The following is a 13,848-nucleotide window of genomic DNA, read 5'->3' on the forward strand; positions in this document are numbered from 1 at the left end:
TCTCTAGGGCAAGCCCAGTCCAAAGCACCCTGTTCTTCAACAATTAAAAGAATTCTGTTCCTTGGGATCCTGTTGGCTTCTCCGGTACCGTTTGCATTACAGCACTGGATGTCATAAGGGCAATCATCTCCACAACTCCTGGTTTGGGGATCTGAATAGTAATGGAGGCTTCACCTGTCCTTTCCAAACAGTGTTAGCCCATATCTCAGCACTGAGGGACCTATGTTCAACTGCTGTTCTCATGAAACCCTTCTCCACTTTGGCTTTCGAAGTTCCCATTCAAATATTTGCTACTACCACCAAGATATGCACCTGTGGCGGCTCGACCCGAGCCCAAACTCTGGGCTTCCATGCACACTGCAGCACCATCCTACACATTGCAGCTTAGCCTCCTTGGCTCTCAGCACCGGCAATGGTTCGGTATGGGCCTAACACTCCACTGTCATCCATTTTCAGGGCTAATTGATTCGGCAGGTAAATTATTACAGACTCCTTAGCAGATTCTGAGTTGCACAACTTGCGCGCTTGTTAAAATCTTTGGAACATGTTTCAAAACTTTTCAGATGTGTAACCAACATCCCCACAAACCCCTGGCACCCAATGTAAGCCACCCACCCAGTAACGCAACACAGTTGTGGCACCCCTATCGACAGTCATGCCAGATTCAGGATTCCCCGTCCCCCTCGTCTCTTGTCAGGGGAGGGTGTGAAGACGGTCAAACTCCATCAGCCCCAATGTCATGGTGAAGCTGCTGCCATGAGGCCGTAACACTGTCTGCCATAGTGTAGAGCTACCTGTCACCCTTAAGCCTTCCCAGCAAACCCAGAGCTGGCCATTGCACACTGCAGAGGCTGGGTGTGCCCCGGAGGCGGTCCACGGCCCTTAATCTTTCTCTTCAAAGTTCTTTTTAACTTTACCTTACAGTACTTGTTGGCTATCAGTCTCACTCCAGTGTTCAGCCTTATATGGAGTTTACCACCCACTTTGGACTGCATTCCCAAGCAACCTGACTCTTAGAATCTTGGGGTGCCAGGGGCTGCTACCAGCATAACACCATTTGTTGGGTGAGCATCGATCAGAAGTACCCTGGGCCCCTGAGTGTCTGTATACCAGCACTAGGTTCTTCCCTTTTCACTCACCTTTACTGAGGGAAAGCTTGTTTCTTTTCCTCCACTTGGTAATATGCATAAATTCAGTGTATCGCCATATCTGATCTGAGGTCATAGTCGCATGCCAAAGTGTGGGGGATCCAGACCAATTCCCTGGGATGCAGAAGAGGGACAGGCTCTTTTTTGTACAGGGGGATCACGGCAGCACACCCTTTCCTTAATAAGAGACTAAAGCCCACAGGTAAACTAGTACTCTTAGACAGGCAGCAGGCCTTCCCATCCCCATCCGTGGAACTGGGCACCCAGGGCGGTGCATGTGGGCAGCTGTGGTACACCACAGATTTCTATATGTAGCATGCCGTGAGGCACCCCAGGTTTTTCAGGCCCTGAGCAGACCGGACGCCCACCCGCCCCACTAAGGTGGGGAAAGCAAGGTAGGTCAGCGGCAGATCTCTGCAATGTTACAGGGTGCCCCTGAGATGGGTGATCAAGGGTCCGACCTTGGGAGGACAAAGGGCGCAAAGTCCCCTGCAACAGCCCCAGCCACGCTCTGGGAGATTACCAGGGTGATTGATGTTCAAGCCCTTAGACAGGCCTAGCCACAAGAGGAACCCATGGGCAGAATGTGCGTTCGAAGTGTTGATGATCAATGAGTCCTGTAATTCATACTAATTCTCACAGCTAGCTGCATTATTCAATGACTTGCAAGCCGAGTGAGCCACCGCCCCAAAACTTTAACAACGTTCACCCATTTGCTGGTGCAGGAGAGATGAGAGAAAGTCTGGGCCACCCACGCATTGATATAGATCAGCACCCCATTAGGTTTCCCCTCTGGAAGTCAATCTGCACAATTTAAAGAGTGTTTCCAGGTGCTCACCCGGGAGTTCCACCCTGCCGCCACAGGAGGTGGGCAGCGATAGGCTCCCATGGCAGTGCAGGCAGGCATTCCCACCACCATTCCTCCTGGAGATAGCTGCCCATTTCTTGAAACACCAGCCTGGCCACACGGGACCACAACACCAGGCAACTGACAACGAAGGAGGGTTGCCCCACTTGCACATCAACCATCTGCCACACACTTGGGCCAGTGGGAGCCAGGGCTCAACCCCTGCACATTGAGAGAACCCAGCTTAGGCTGCAACCCCAAGCCATATCAGCACTCTGAGATCCCCCTTGAGCTGGTGAAAAGCACTGTGGGGAGAATAATCAGGTTCCCACAAACTGTGAAAGTGACTCATCTCCTTCTGGTACAGGCATGGAAGCTCGAGAGACCGTGGGTGGCTGAAAGGGAACCAGGGTTCCCTTGTGACCCCAGCTCCTTCTCATCCAGGCTGCCCTGCCATCCAAGACAGGCCACTCCTTGGTCACTCGAAACCCAGGCACGCCAGGATGGGGCACAAGAAGGCCCAGGTGACAGGGCCAAACCAGTGACAGTCTGTCATTTGATTACCCCCAGATGCCTGTTGGGTGAGCATGGGTTCCTTTTGGGAGAGCTTTATCTTAGATTGTGCCCCCTCCAGAGGGCATCACCTGACCCGGTCCCTCTCATGTCGTTAGGTTCTCCCAGGTGGACTAACCCACCCTGTGCTCAGTCCTCACCCAAGTGCCCAGCAGCTTTAGACCACTCCACGGCCAGGACACTCATGGGGAGGGTCAGGCTCTGTGCCTTGGATGCCATTTGCGAAGCAGCAGAGGGCTTAGACTGGACCATGCTGCTGCTGGGGCCGCACCCCCATTAATGATCCTGTAAATGCTAACTTACAGGAACCATATTACAACTTTTATTTCCTCTAGACAGTCAAGTTTGATCATCTTCACCAGGGCCAATGCTGACCCTGGCAGGGCCGGTCAGAGGACCTCTCTAAACTATTCAGTCAGTAGCAGCAATGGGTGGTGTGAACAAAGGGCAGAGACATAATCAATGCAAGCTTACAAAACGCACTTAAGAAATCCTTATTCAAGGGACATCATTTCAATCCACAACTCCTATAATGAACAGGGTTCAGTAAGTTATCCACCCCTGTTGGTGAAGGGTAGGCATGGACTTTACCGTACAGTTTAACGTGCTTGCTGCCCCGGACATTTAAGGGCATCACAGACATATTTTTGCTCTATCTCGTGTAACTGAATGCTACTAGGCCTTCAGAGAAGTTGAACACCAACCACTGGGAGTTGCCTAACTAGGTAGTACAAAGGAGTATTGTTTGTTATCTAAATTAACCAGACAAATTGCTCCACCAACTAAGAACAGCCATACACCACCACCCGCAGAATTGAGAAATAGCTTATCAATCTGTAAATCCTTTCTGTGCCCGGGCCGGATAGTTTCCCAAGTTGAGTCAAATTGAGCTGTAGGCTCCACTCCCGGTGGTGCCCTTCCACCAATTCCTTTAAGTTTCAGCTTTACAGCCACCCTCTTTCCGAAATCCTAAGACTATTTCCTTGAAGCTGCTCAGTGGGTCATTGTAATAATGCTGCTGGACCCCTAGTCCACAATTCTTATGGTTGAAACTACGACTGTATCTTATCCTCTTCGAACTTTCAACTTTTGTTCTTGATTAATGAAAACATTCCTACAAATGATTTTGCTTTAGCTCGTCTTGCATTGGTCATAGAAGTTCACAATACAAATGGCACTCGCCGTCTCTTTTAATCATGGGCCCAGTTATGAAAACCAACAAAAAAGAACCAAAGTCTCATTCCATTATCCCTATGTGCAGTATGCAGGTGACCTGCCTGCTTTGAAAACACTTTTTTTATCAAAGCAAACACTGCAGATCCCCCAGTTCACTCATTCAAAGGCATCAATGGGGTGCCAAGGGGCGGGTTTGGGACAGGCCCAGCAAGCCTCATGGCAGACTGCCGCCTTGACCCCAAGATCCAACTACAAGGTTTTGAACTACAGCAACTTTAATGAAGGCTATTGGAGCTAGAATTACCATGGCAGCTGGCACCAGACTTGCCGGATCCTGGTCAGCGTTTCTTATCCTGGCAAGCAGGGGAGGCTTCTCCCGGCAAGTGGGTTCCTGTCCTATGTTCCAAGTGATAAGGTGGGCCGGGAAAAGGAGTCCAGGGCTAGGAGCTTCCACTCCACAGAGTTCTGACCCAGGGACAGGTCAGAACTTCTAATCCCGGACAAGCAGGGCAGGCTTCTCTGGGCCTGTGGGTCCCCGCCTAGGGCTCCAAGTGACATGATGGGCTGAGGGACAGAGCCCAGGGTCTTGGGCTTCCACCAAAGGGCCCACCCGAGCTCTGAACTGGTTAGAGCTTATAATGTTGAGTGAGCAGGGGATCCTTTCCCAGGCCTTGGGGTCCGCGTCCTGTGCACTTTGAGACACTACAGGCTGAGGGACGGAGCCCAGTGCCAAGGACTTCCACCCTAGGGCCCACTGGAGCTTCGACCGGGGCTTTTTGAATGCTTACTATGAGCATCTGTTGCAGGTGTTAAGAAAACAAAGTGGAGTCGATAACCCAGAAAGAGGTGGTATGGGTAATTTTGTGTCACACTTTGTTCTCAGGTTACCTCGAGAGATTAGCCTGCAAATTCACCATAATGTGATTTGTTGGCAAAGTAAGCCTTGGATGAGATACTGAGAAATACAAAGTAGCGTACTGATGAACAGGAAATGAAACAAAAAAGGCTTAAGGAACAGTTCATGATGGTCCAGACTAAACTGGCACAGAGGGGATTCCAGAATTGCCTGTATGTGGGAAATATTAGGGAATGCAAGGTGTTAGATACTAAGTTGGAGGGCAGATGATGCAGGGAAGAAGTGTTGTCCCCCAAGGTAGAGGACGTGGTGTTTTAATTGATACAAGTTCAGAGATAGATGTGATGACATGGAAGGGATCAAATATATGTCATAATGTAAAATATTGGGTCTTTGGAAGTTTGAGTGTCGACTGAACCCAAATCAAATGTCTGGTGATGGCTAAATTCAAAGTGTTAATCCTATGCAAATGCAAAATGTGCTCATGCAGAGAATGCAAAATCCTAACATGCCTCAAGCTGCAGTGATGCAGGTTCTTCAACCACTGATTCCCCAGCAGAATATGAGGAACCTGAGGTTCAATGTTAACCAGGTTCCAAGAGTCAAACCGAACCCTTTTGCAAATCAAGCCACTTTTAAGCATTTCCCAGATTTTGATGCCTTGGATGGTTACTGTTCTGATTTGTCACAATGACAGTGCCTGAGCGGTAAGGAAGATTGCATACTTGGCGCAGTCTTGGAGATAAACCAGAGTAGTCCATTCATGGAAGGTGGGGTGAATTGACACCCAGTATCCTTGTTAATAGACACTGGTGCTACCCGTTCCACTGTCAGAACAGCAAAAGTCCCAAACCTACCCCTCTCTGGAAAGCAGATCTAAGTTCTAGGTGTTGCCAATAAGCAGATTGGTAACACTATGTCAGAGAAGGTCCCAGTTAAGATGGGTTCCTTTGAAGAAAACCATCAATTTGTGATGCGATTCTAGTCAAGTCAATTTTTTGACGTGATCTTTTTTGCGAATTAAATTGCACTATATATATTGAACTACATATTATACACCGAATGGTGTTGAAGTTCAAACACATGATGAGGATGTTTATTTTAAAAGTGCTAAAAAGGGAACAGCTGTTGCTGTGTTTCCTTTCACTGTAGAAGATTTAAAGCATAACGTGAAACATGAAGTATGGGATTTTTGCTGGTAAAGATATCAGACTTATTAAAGGTGTAGAAACTGTCCGAATTACTGTCAAACCTAATGCAGAAAATCCCTGAATGCCACAGTATAACCTTACACCAGAAGCGCTAGTTGGGATTGCCCTCTTGATTGAGTTCATAATACAGCAAGAAATATTGAAGAAAATTATGGGGAGCCCATGTGTTTTCCATATTATGGGTCTGCAAAAATCGAGAGGCAAATACCACATTGTGCAGGACCTGTGAAAGATTATTGACATAATTATTCCATGTTGTTGTGTAGTGGTACAGATACCTGAGTCCTTTTCCGTTCTATTGCACGAAGAGAGCCCATTTCTCTTCACATTTTGGTTCCAAAATAGAACTAAGGCATGGTACCAAGTTCCTTTGGGGTATATGGAAAGTCCCATAACCTTAACCCCTTCAGTGCCCATGACGAGCTGGACTCGTCATGGGGCGCGGTGGCGCTGTGCCCATGACGAGTCCAGCTCGTCATAGACCCCGCCCGCTAATGCAACGGCTGGCACTGGGCGGGGAAAGGGGCGGGCACTGAAGGGGTTAAATCACATCTTAAAATAGAATCTGGAGATTTTGAAATTACTGTGTAATTCTGTACTGTTGAAAGATGTCAATGGCCTGTTGATAGCGCTGATGTTGCAAAAGGCTTGCAGACAGGACACCATTGACAAGTTGAATCATTTGGCTGAGATGGGTACAAGGTGTCCCTGAGTATATGTTTCAAAAGCTGTGTCCTCCCAGGTTGGGTATGCTTCCTACAATGGTGGGAAAAACACACAGTGTTTTTAAATACCCCTTACACACCAAAAGGGCCCTTGGTGTCATGCTTCATCATAGGGGTCTTCCCGCCCCTCTACGGGACGGGGCGTGCTACGACCTACAAATACGCGGGAGCACTGTTGTTGTGAGACGACTATGTGTCGTGTAGGAGTGTGAGTGGAAGGGTCAGGAGTCAATGGAAGGGTGAAGTTAAAATATACCGGGCTCGTCGGTTAGAAAACATTTTTAATACACCTGTGAGCTGGTATTGTTAAAAAGTGGGGATGGAGGTGTATTTGTCTTAATGAGCTATGCCTCCAGGGTTAGTTAACATGTTTCGAAGCCCCCCTGGCTTCTTCAGGACTTAACAGATCCCTTTCTACACTCACTCACTCCCAGCGGAGCCATGGGGAGGCCAGACACGGCGGGGCAGTGTCCCAGGAGCAGTTGCAACTATAGGCACCCCTCCCACCCGTTACAGGCTCATGGGGCGCTTTCATTTTTTAAAACAAATAAATGATGACAGACACTTATTTAGGTATCGTATATGTGCATTGAGAATCCACGTGCACAGTATATTTATTTTCACAAACACACATTTCTGTAGAGGATTAGGTTAATGAACACATCACATAATAAGTGAGTGTAGAAAGGGATCTATTAAGTCCTGAAGAAGAAGCCAGGGGGGCTTCAAAACATGTTGAATAACCCTGGAGGCATAGCTCATTAAGGCAAATACACCTCCGTCCCCACATTTTAACAATACCAGCTCACAGGTGTATTAAAAAGAAAATTCCAACCGACGAGACAGGTATTTTTTAACTTCACCCTTCCATTCACTCCTGACCCTTCCGCTCACACTCCTACATGACACATAGTCGTCTCACAACAACAGTGCTCCCACGTATTTGTAGGTCGTAGCACGCCCCGTCCCGTAGAGGGGCGGGAAGACCCCTATGATGAAGCATGACACCAAGGGCCCTTTTGGTGTGTGAGGGGTATTTAAAAACACTGTGTTTTTCCCACCATTGTAGGAAGCATACTCAACCTGGGAGGACACGGGTTTTGAAACTGTTTAAGGGTGGATCTTTGTGGTTTAATGATTATAGACTAATGGAGGACGTATCCACCTCCACTGCTTGTGATAAGTAGTACCTCTTTGCTCCCCCCTTTGTTTTTTCTGGTCCCTGAGTATATTACAGTACTCTCAGCAAGAAGTCCTGTACCTAGGACATCACATTGAGCAGGAGGCAAGGAAGGTGTCCCAGGAGAGAATCTCTGCCATTTTTAAAATTAGCCCTCCTACTACACCAGAGAGAAGTCTGCATGTTTCTGGGAAGTCCGGATGTTTCTGTCATCGGTGGACACCCAAATTTTCCCTTTTAGCGAAAATGCTACAGAGGTTGATACGAAAAGGTGTGTCTGATCTGATACCATTGGACAGTGACCGCATGATTGCCTTCCTAGAGCTGAAAAAAAATCTTTGCAGCACCATGGCTTTTGGAATGCAAAATTATAACAAAGATTTTACAATGTTTTGCAGTGAGAGGGAGGGTTATGCTCTTTCAGCGCTTACTCAAATGCATGTTGATTTTTTAAAACCTGTGGACTATTTTTCTGCTGTGCTTGATCCTGTAGCCACAGGAATGCCTTCTTGCCCTAAAGCAGTAGCAGCCGTGGTTGTCAATATAGAGCAGAGTGAGAATATAGCAATGGACTGTCCAAGTATGAGCTTTTTAATCTTGCTACTGAGAATATCACTTTGAAATGCTGTAATAGCTTGAATCCTGCCACACTTTTACCCCTACCTGAATGTGAAACTGGTGAAGGGGTGGAAATTGAGCATGACTGTCTTGATATGACAGAATTGTTCACCAAGCCACGACCTAATATTAAGAACAAACCCCTCACTCAGCCTGATTAATTATTGTTTGTGGACGGCTCATGCTTAAGAGATGATGAGGGAAATTTGAGAGATGCTTATTCTGTTTACATAGTTCAAGGAGTAGTGGGAGTATCCTGGCCCCGCGGTGTGATGTCTGCCCAAGTGATGAATTGATCCCTCTTACTAGAACATGCTGCATTTATGATCAAATGAAAGTTGCAATTTTTACTGATAGTCAATATGGCTTTGGTGATGCCCATGACTTCAGACAGTTGTGGTCACAGAGAGGATTTATGATGTCATCTGGAACTTCTATACGAAATGGGGAATGTGTCATGAGATTGCTTGAGGTGCTGCAGATGTCAGGAAATTGCAGTGGTTAAATGCGCAGCACACAGGAGCGGAAATGATTATGTAACAGATGGTGATCGGTATGCTGATGAAGCTGTTCAACAAATATTCAAATGAATCTGAGAATGCGACTGACTTCAACTTTTTCTGTCTGTTCTGATACTTGGGAGGAAGCTAGGAGATTGCAGGAGGAGGTTCAAGAAATAGAGCAACAAGGCTCGGTTAGAGCAGAATGTGTGAAGAATGAGGATGAAATCTGAATTTCAGTAGATGGGAGCCCTGTGTTGTCATCTTCGTTGGCTAGACACTTCTATGGTCCCACACATCTAGGGAGAGATGCAGTGGTGACATTGTTCAGAGATAACTGGTTCAACCATCAATTTAGGATAATGGCTGGAAACCTGCATCACAGGTGTGTTGTCTGCCAACTGATAAATGTAAGGAGGAAGACTTCAGTTACCAAGAGTCACATAGGGAGGACCCTTTAACCAGATGCAGTTGGATTTTATGGAGATGTCTGTGTGTAACGGCCTGAGATACATCCCATTGGGTTGAAGCGTACCCGACTAGAAGGAATGATAGTCTCACTGTAGACAAGTTGCTGGTGCATGAACTGATCGCCAGGGTTCCCGGCTTCTCTGGAGTCAGACCAAGGGACTAATTTTAATAATAAAATCCTGAGAATGCTAGTTGTGGCTTTGCAGGTGGAACAGCGACTGCACTGCAGTTAACGACCCAAGGCTTCTGGCACTGTGGAACAGATAAATGGAATGCTGAAGTCCTGACTGGCTAAAGGGTTCCAGTCTACCTTGTTGAAGTGGCCAGACGTCTTGTCTTTGATAATGATGAGTGTCCAAAGTACTCTTGATATGCGAAGAGGACTGTCTCCTCACAAGATTTAAATGGGGAGGGCCATGAGATTGTCTACTGTGCCTGCTAATTTGCTTGTAAATATCAAAGATGATATGGTGCAAAGGACTGGCTGACTTTGTGTGTTCTGTTTCTCACCTGGTTAGATCTGTCACTATACTTCCTCAACAGGGACAGAGTCTTGATCTCAGTCCAGGGGGGCGCTGTGTCCTTGTTGAAAAGCACAAATGTAGTGCCCGGATCCCCATTGGGAGGCTCTTACCAGATCATTTTGGTGACAAATATAGCCGCCAAGTGGGGTGGACTGCCGAACTGAGTTCAAGCCTCCCAAACCCAGAAAGTGAGAAGTCCAGATAAGGAGGTAGCAACATCTTCTATTGACCTACAAACCCGATCTTGTGGATACCCTGAAGGAGCAGAGGAGGGCGAAAGGAGTACCCACGAATTTCAGAGTCAACCGGTGGTTCACGTTCCAGAAGTAATGCAAAGTAGGAGGAGACATACGAGTGGGCTGAGTGACAGTGAAGACAAGCAACCAGTGCCCCACTATTCCATAGCCCACTAAATGCATGGCTTTGTGCCGTTGAGAAGCTTGGCAGCCCCCAGCTGTCCAGGGCTCTGTCCTCAATTGGGAATTGACCATTTGTACCGCTGCGAGCCAACCCACTTATTAATTTCCTGCACAATTTGTTGGTCCTAAGAGCATGGCAAATCATGGCATGCTAGCAGTTTAAAAACAGGGTGTATCGGTTGCTTGTGAGCTGCCTTGCTATTCCATGACCTTCAGGCCATGGAAGAGAAGAACAGTCACTCTAGTATGTGGCCCACAAAATGCTGTGATCAACTGATTCAAGTTTTTTTTTTTTTTTACTCCCACTGGTTATGAAATAGCGACAAGTGATGGATTGTGCAAAATGAGCCACACTACCGCTATGCCCCCATATCTGGCCTTCTAAGAGCCAGGATGACTTACTGATATGCCCCCCAACCTCCGCTGGCTGGTGAGTAGACGCCATGTTATGCCAGTGGGGTTGTGCAGAATGAATGGGGACACATTCCTTGATTACAAGGTGGGCAGAAGAGTAAAGGTTGAGGCATTTACCACAACTAGTAAATTCAGGTGCCCCGGCTGTGTAATATACCTGTTGTCAGAAATACCTCATATTCAGAGTTTTGCTCTATAAAGGAAGAATTACATGCACAATTAATATTTACTACTCTAAGTGATGCCCCCTGTGCACACTACTGGTTGACTGGTCACCTGCTTTGCGTTGCTCTATTGTCCTATCTGAAACAGCCGCCTGTTGGGAAATTGCCTAATGCATATGGGCATGATAGAGTAGAAATCATATTTCATTTGTGTGGGTGCATCATAATCACGTATAGAGTTCACCTGCATATAATCATCTACTGTATTAATGTGAAGTGTTAGAATTGTGAAATGTATTAACCTGAATACGTGGCGTATTTTAGGCCATTGACAAGTAGCATGGAGAAACATCGTAGAAAATAAATGTAACAAGCAGGAAACATAAACATGAAGTACTCGTGTTGTAAAACTGACAATTATACATGTATTAAATGTGCTATTAATTGTGTCAGTTCACATGTAGGTAAATATATTAGTTGAAATTGCATTAATGTTATGTGGATTTGTAAAGCCTTCATGGTACATTCTTACGTTAGCTGAAACTCATAGGCCTGAAATACAAGTCCCTTAAAACTCTCGCTTTAGAATTAACAGTTTGAATTTCATATGTGCTGTGGAATATGTTCTTTCTCACCTTTTGTGTTGCAGGTGAAGAAGCCCTCTTGTTAGAGAGAATAATGTCTTTGTTTTATTAACTAGGCAAGGAGAGAAGAAGTTACAATTGTGTGGCTTGAGTCCATAAAGGAAGGTCGTTGTGTTTTACACAGGCGAAGACCTGAGAACCAAGGACAAATTGTAGCAAGGAAGGTACACCCTTGACATTGTGGAAAAATGCCTTCAGGGTGTTACCTAGAGTGGAAAGCGTAATTCGAAGTGCACCATGGGAGTGCTACCAGTGGATAATTGGTTGTTGGAATTAGGGATAGTGCCCACTTTTTTCTTGCCTTCAGAGAGAGAGCATCCTAGAACGAGCACTGTCTCTGCAAAGGTAGCTTTTTTCTACTTGACCCATTGATGATAGAGAGGCTTCTTAGGAAGACTCCACGGACTGACACCTTTCATTCTTCCAGACATGCTTAATTAGGGATGTCCCCTTAGTGTCAAAGTAGGGATAGATTTGATGCTTTTTACTCACCAACGCTCGATGCAGGGAAATTCGGACTCGTGCTTTCTGATTTTCTGTATTTTACTTCTTGAATTAATTGTGCTGTTTGTGATGCACCGTCTAAACTGGATGCGCAGGTTTGGCTTCATGTTCGTTCTTTTGTACTTATATACCCTGGTGTTGAGGTGTCTCTATGTCCAGTTATTTTTGGCTTTGTAATAAACATACTAACCTGAATTAGTTGCCTGTAAAATATCATGGGGCAGATTTATGAGCCCCTTGCGCCACTTTTGCGTCACTTTTAACATGGGAAAAGTGACGCAAAAGTGGCGCAAGGGGCTCATAAATCTGCCCCCATGTATCTAAAAGATTACTGCATAATTGATTGTTTCTTCACGTCTTTTCTCCCCTTTACGCTTTCGTGCTGCGAAAAAGGACCATCGGAGTGTGACTTTAAAACAGGTCTAGAACTTATGGTCCCGGCCCTTTCAGGCCCATGGATAGGTGTGTACATATGCCTCTACCACCCCCTTTAATAGGTTCCTAGAGGTACGAACTTTGCAGCCTGAAGCTGATATTACTCTCCAGCTCCGGGGAAAGCATCATGCACTTAGCCTAACAGCAGCTTGCAGATCAGCCTTAAAGTGCAAGTCTCCAAGGGCAGTCTGGGTAAACTGCTCCTGCGAGGAGGGGGGGGGGGGCGCTCAAAGAGCCTCCCAGCAGTCCCCAGGGGTGGAACCCTGCTATTAAATGCCATTCATATTAGGAGAGAGGGGCGCGCGTGTGGGTGAAATGCTGCAGCGCTGCGAGGGAGGCAGAGGTGCGGAGAGAGGTCCCACCCTCTGTAACCAGAAGGCGAACTTCTCATTCTCCATTCAATATGTCACCTCAATAATTTATGGTCCGCAGGGTACAATAACGATCAATAATTCATGGACAATAATGTTCTACAAGCTCAAACTGACAGCTTTGTTATTCCAGACGTAGGCAGTTTCTTCTCAGGCCAGTTCGGTTTCTGGAGCTCTGAGAACACAGTGCCCTATATTGCTCTATTCCTCGGGGAGCCCGAGGGGCTGGGGGCGGTAGCATCCTGCGCCACCCAGGCCAGAGAGAGACATAGGATGAGCTTCTCGGGAAGACGCTTTCAGCTGACGAAAAGCTATGTTTGAGGGCAAAAACGACTCGTTCTGCTTGTGGGAAAATTAAATTACATTTGCCCTAACCCACACGAATCTATATGTAGCTGACATCCCTCTGCGGGGAAGTCAAAAGTGGTTTCCCATAGTGTAAACGTTAAGGCTTTTCTCTTTTGAAACAATTAATGTTTCTTTAAAAAAAAATGCCCATTTAAGAACAATTTATTTTATCAAGCACAGGACGCCAACAGCTTCGTCCACGAACTGCTGATTGCAATGAGTGTGCATCCATTCTGTGGTCTCACAGAGGACTCCTTTCTCACCAAATTGGTCTCTTAAGTGACGTAGCTAGGCGGAAGTGATAAGTAATTGTTTAGTTTGTAGTGGCCAAACCCTTGCGATTGAGGACGGTGGTCCGATTCGATTGATGTGCATAAGGAATTCATTTGTGAAGAGTGCCATCGCAAGGGCTTTCGGGAAAGCAAGGTTGCATGGCAGGGCTTATGCGCAGTCCCAGAGAGCTCTAATGAGTGGTGGCTTAATGCACGGAGCTGCTGGCCTTTGAACTTGGAAATCAGGTTCGAGTCTTGGCCTCGGCCTAACATTTAGTGATTCTGGCCAAATCATTTAAACTCCCTATACCTAAAATAAAAAGTGTAATAAATGTCTGATTCTCATGTAACGCTCGTTTATGCCCTTGGGCCAAGATCGCACTATATAAAACTGAAAAAATGTTTTAATTTGTCAAATATTTAGTTGGATTGCTTTGCTTCTGTCCTT

At 46.4% G+C, this 13,848-nt stretch overlaps 2 pseudogenes; both read right to left on the reverse strand.

Annotated features, from left to right (window-relative positions):
- Positions 1–1,688: 1,688 nt before the first annotated feature.
- LOC146867707 (5.8S ribosomal RNA) lies at positions 1,689–1,842 on the reverse strand (annotated as a pseudogene).
- Positions 1,843–2,845: 1,003 nt separating this feature from the next.
- Positions 2,846–4,204, reverse strand: LOC146867708 (18S ribosomal RNA; annotated as a pseudogene).
- Between the last annotated feature and the right edge of the window lie 9,644 nt (positions 4,205–13,848).

The sequence above is a fragment of the Triturus cristatus genome, chromosome 1_2 (genome assembly GCF_964204655.1).
Source record: "Triturus cristatus chromosome 1_2, aTriCri1.1, whole genome shotgun sequence".
Taxonomy (NCBI): domain Eukaryota; kingdom Metazoa; phylum Chordata; class Amphibia; order Caudata; family Salamandridae; genus Triturus; species Triturus cristatus.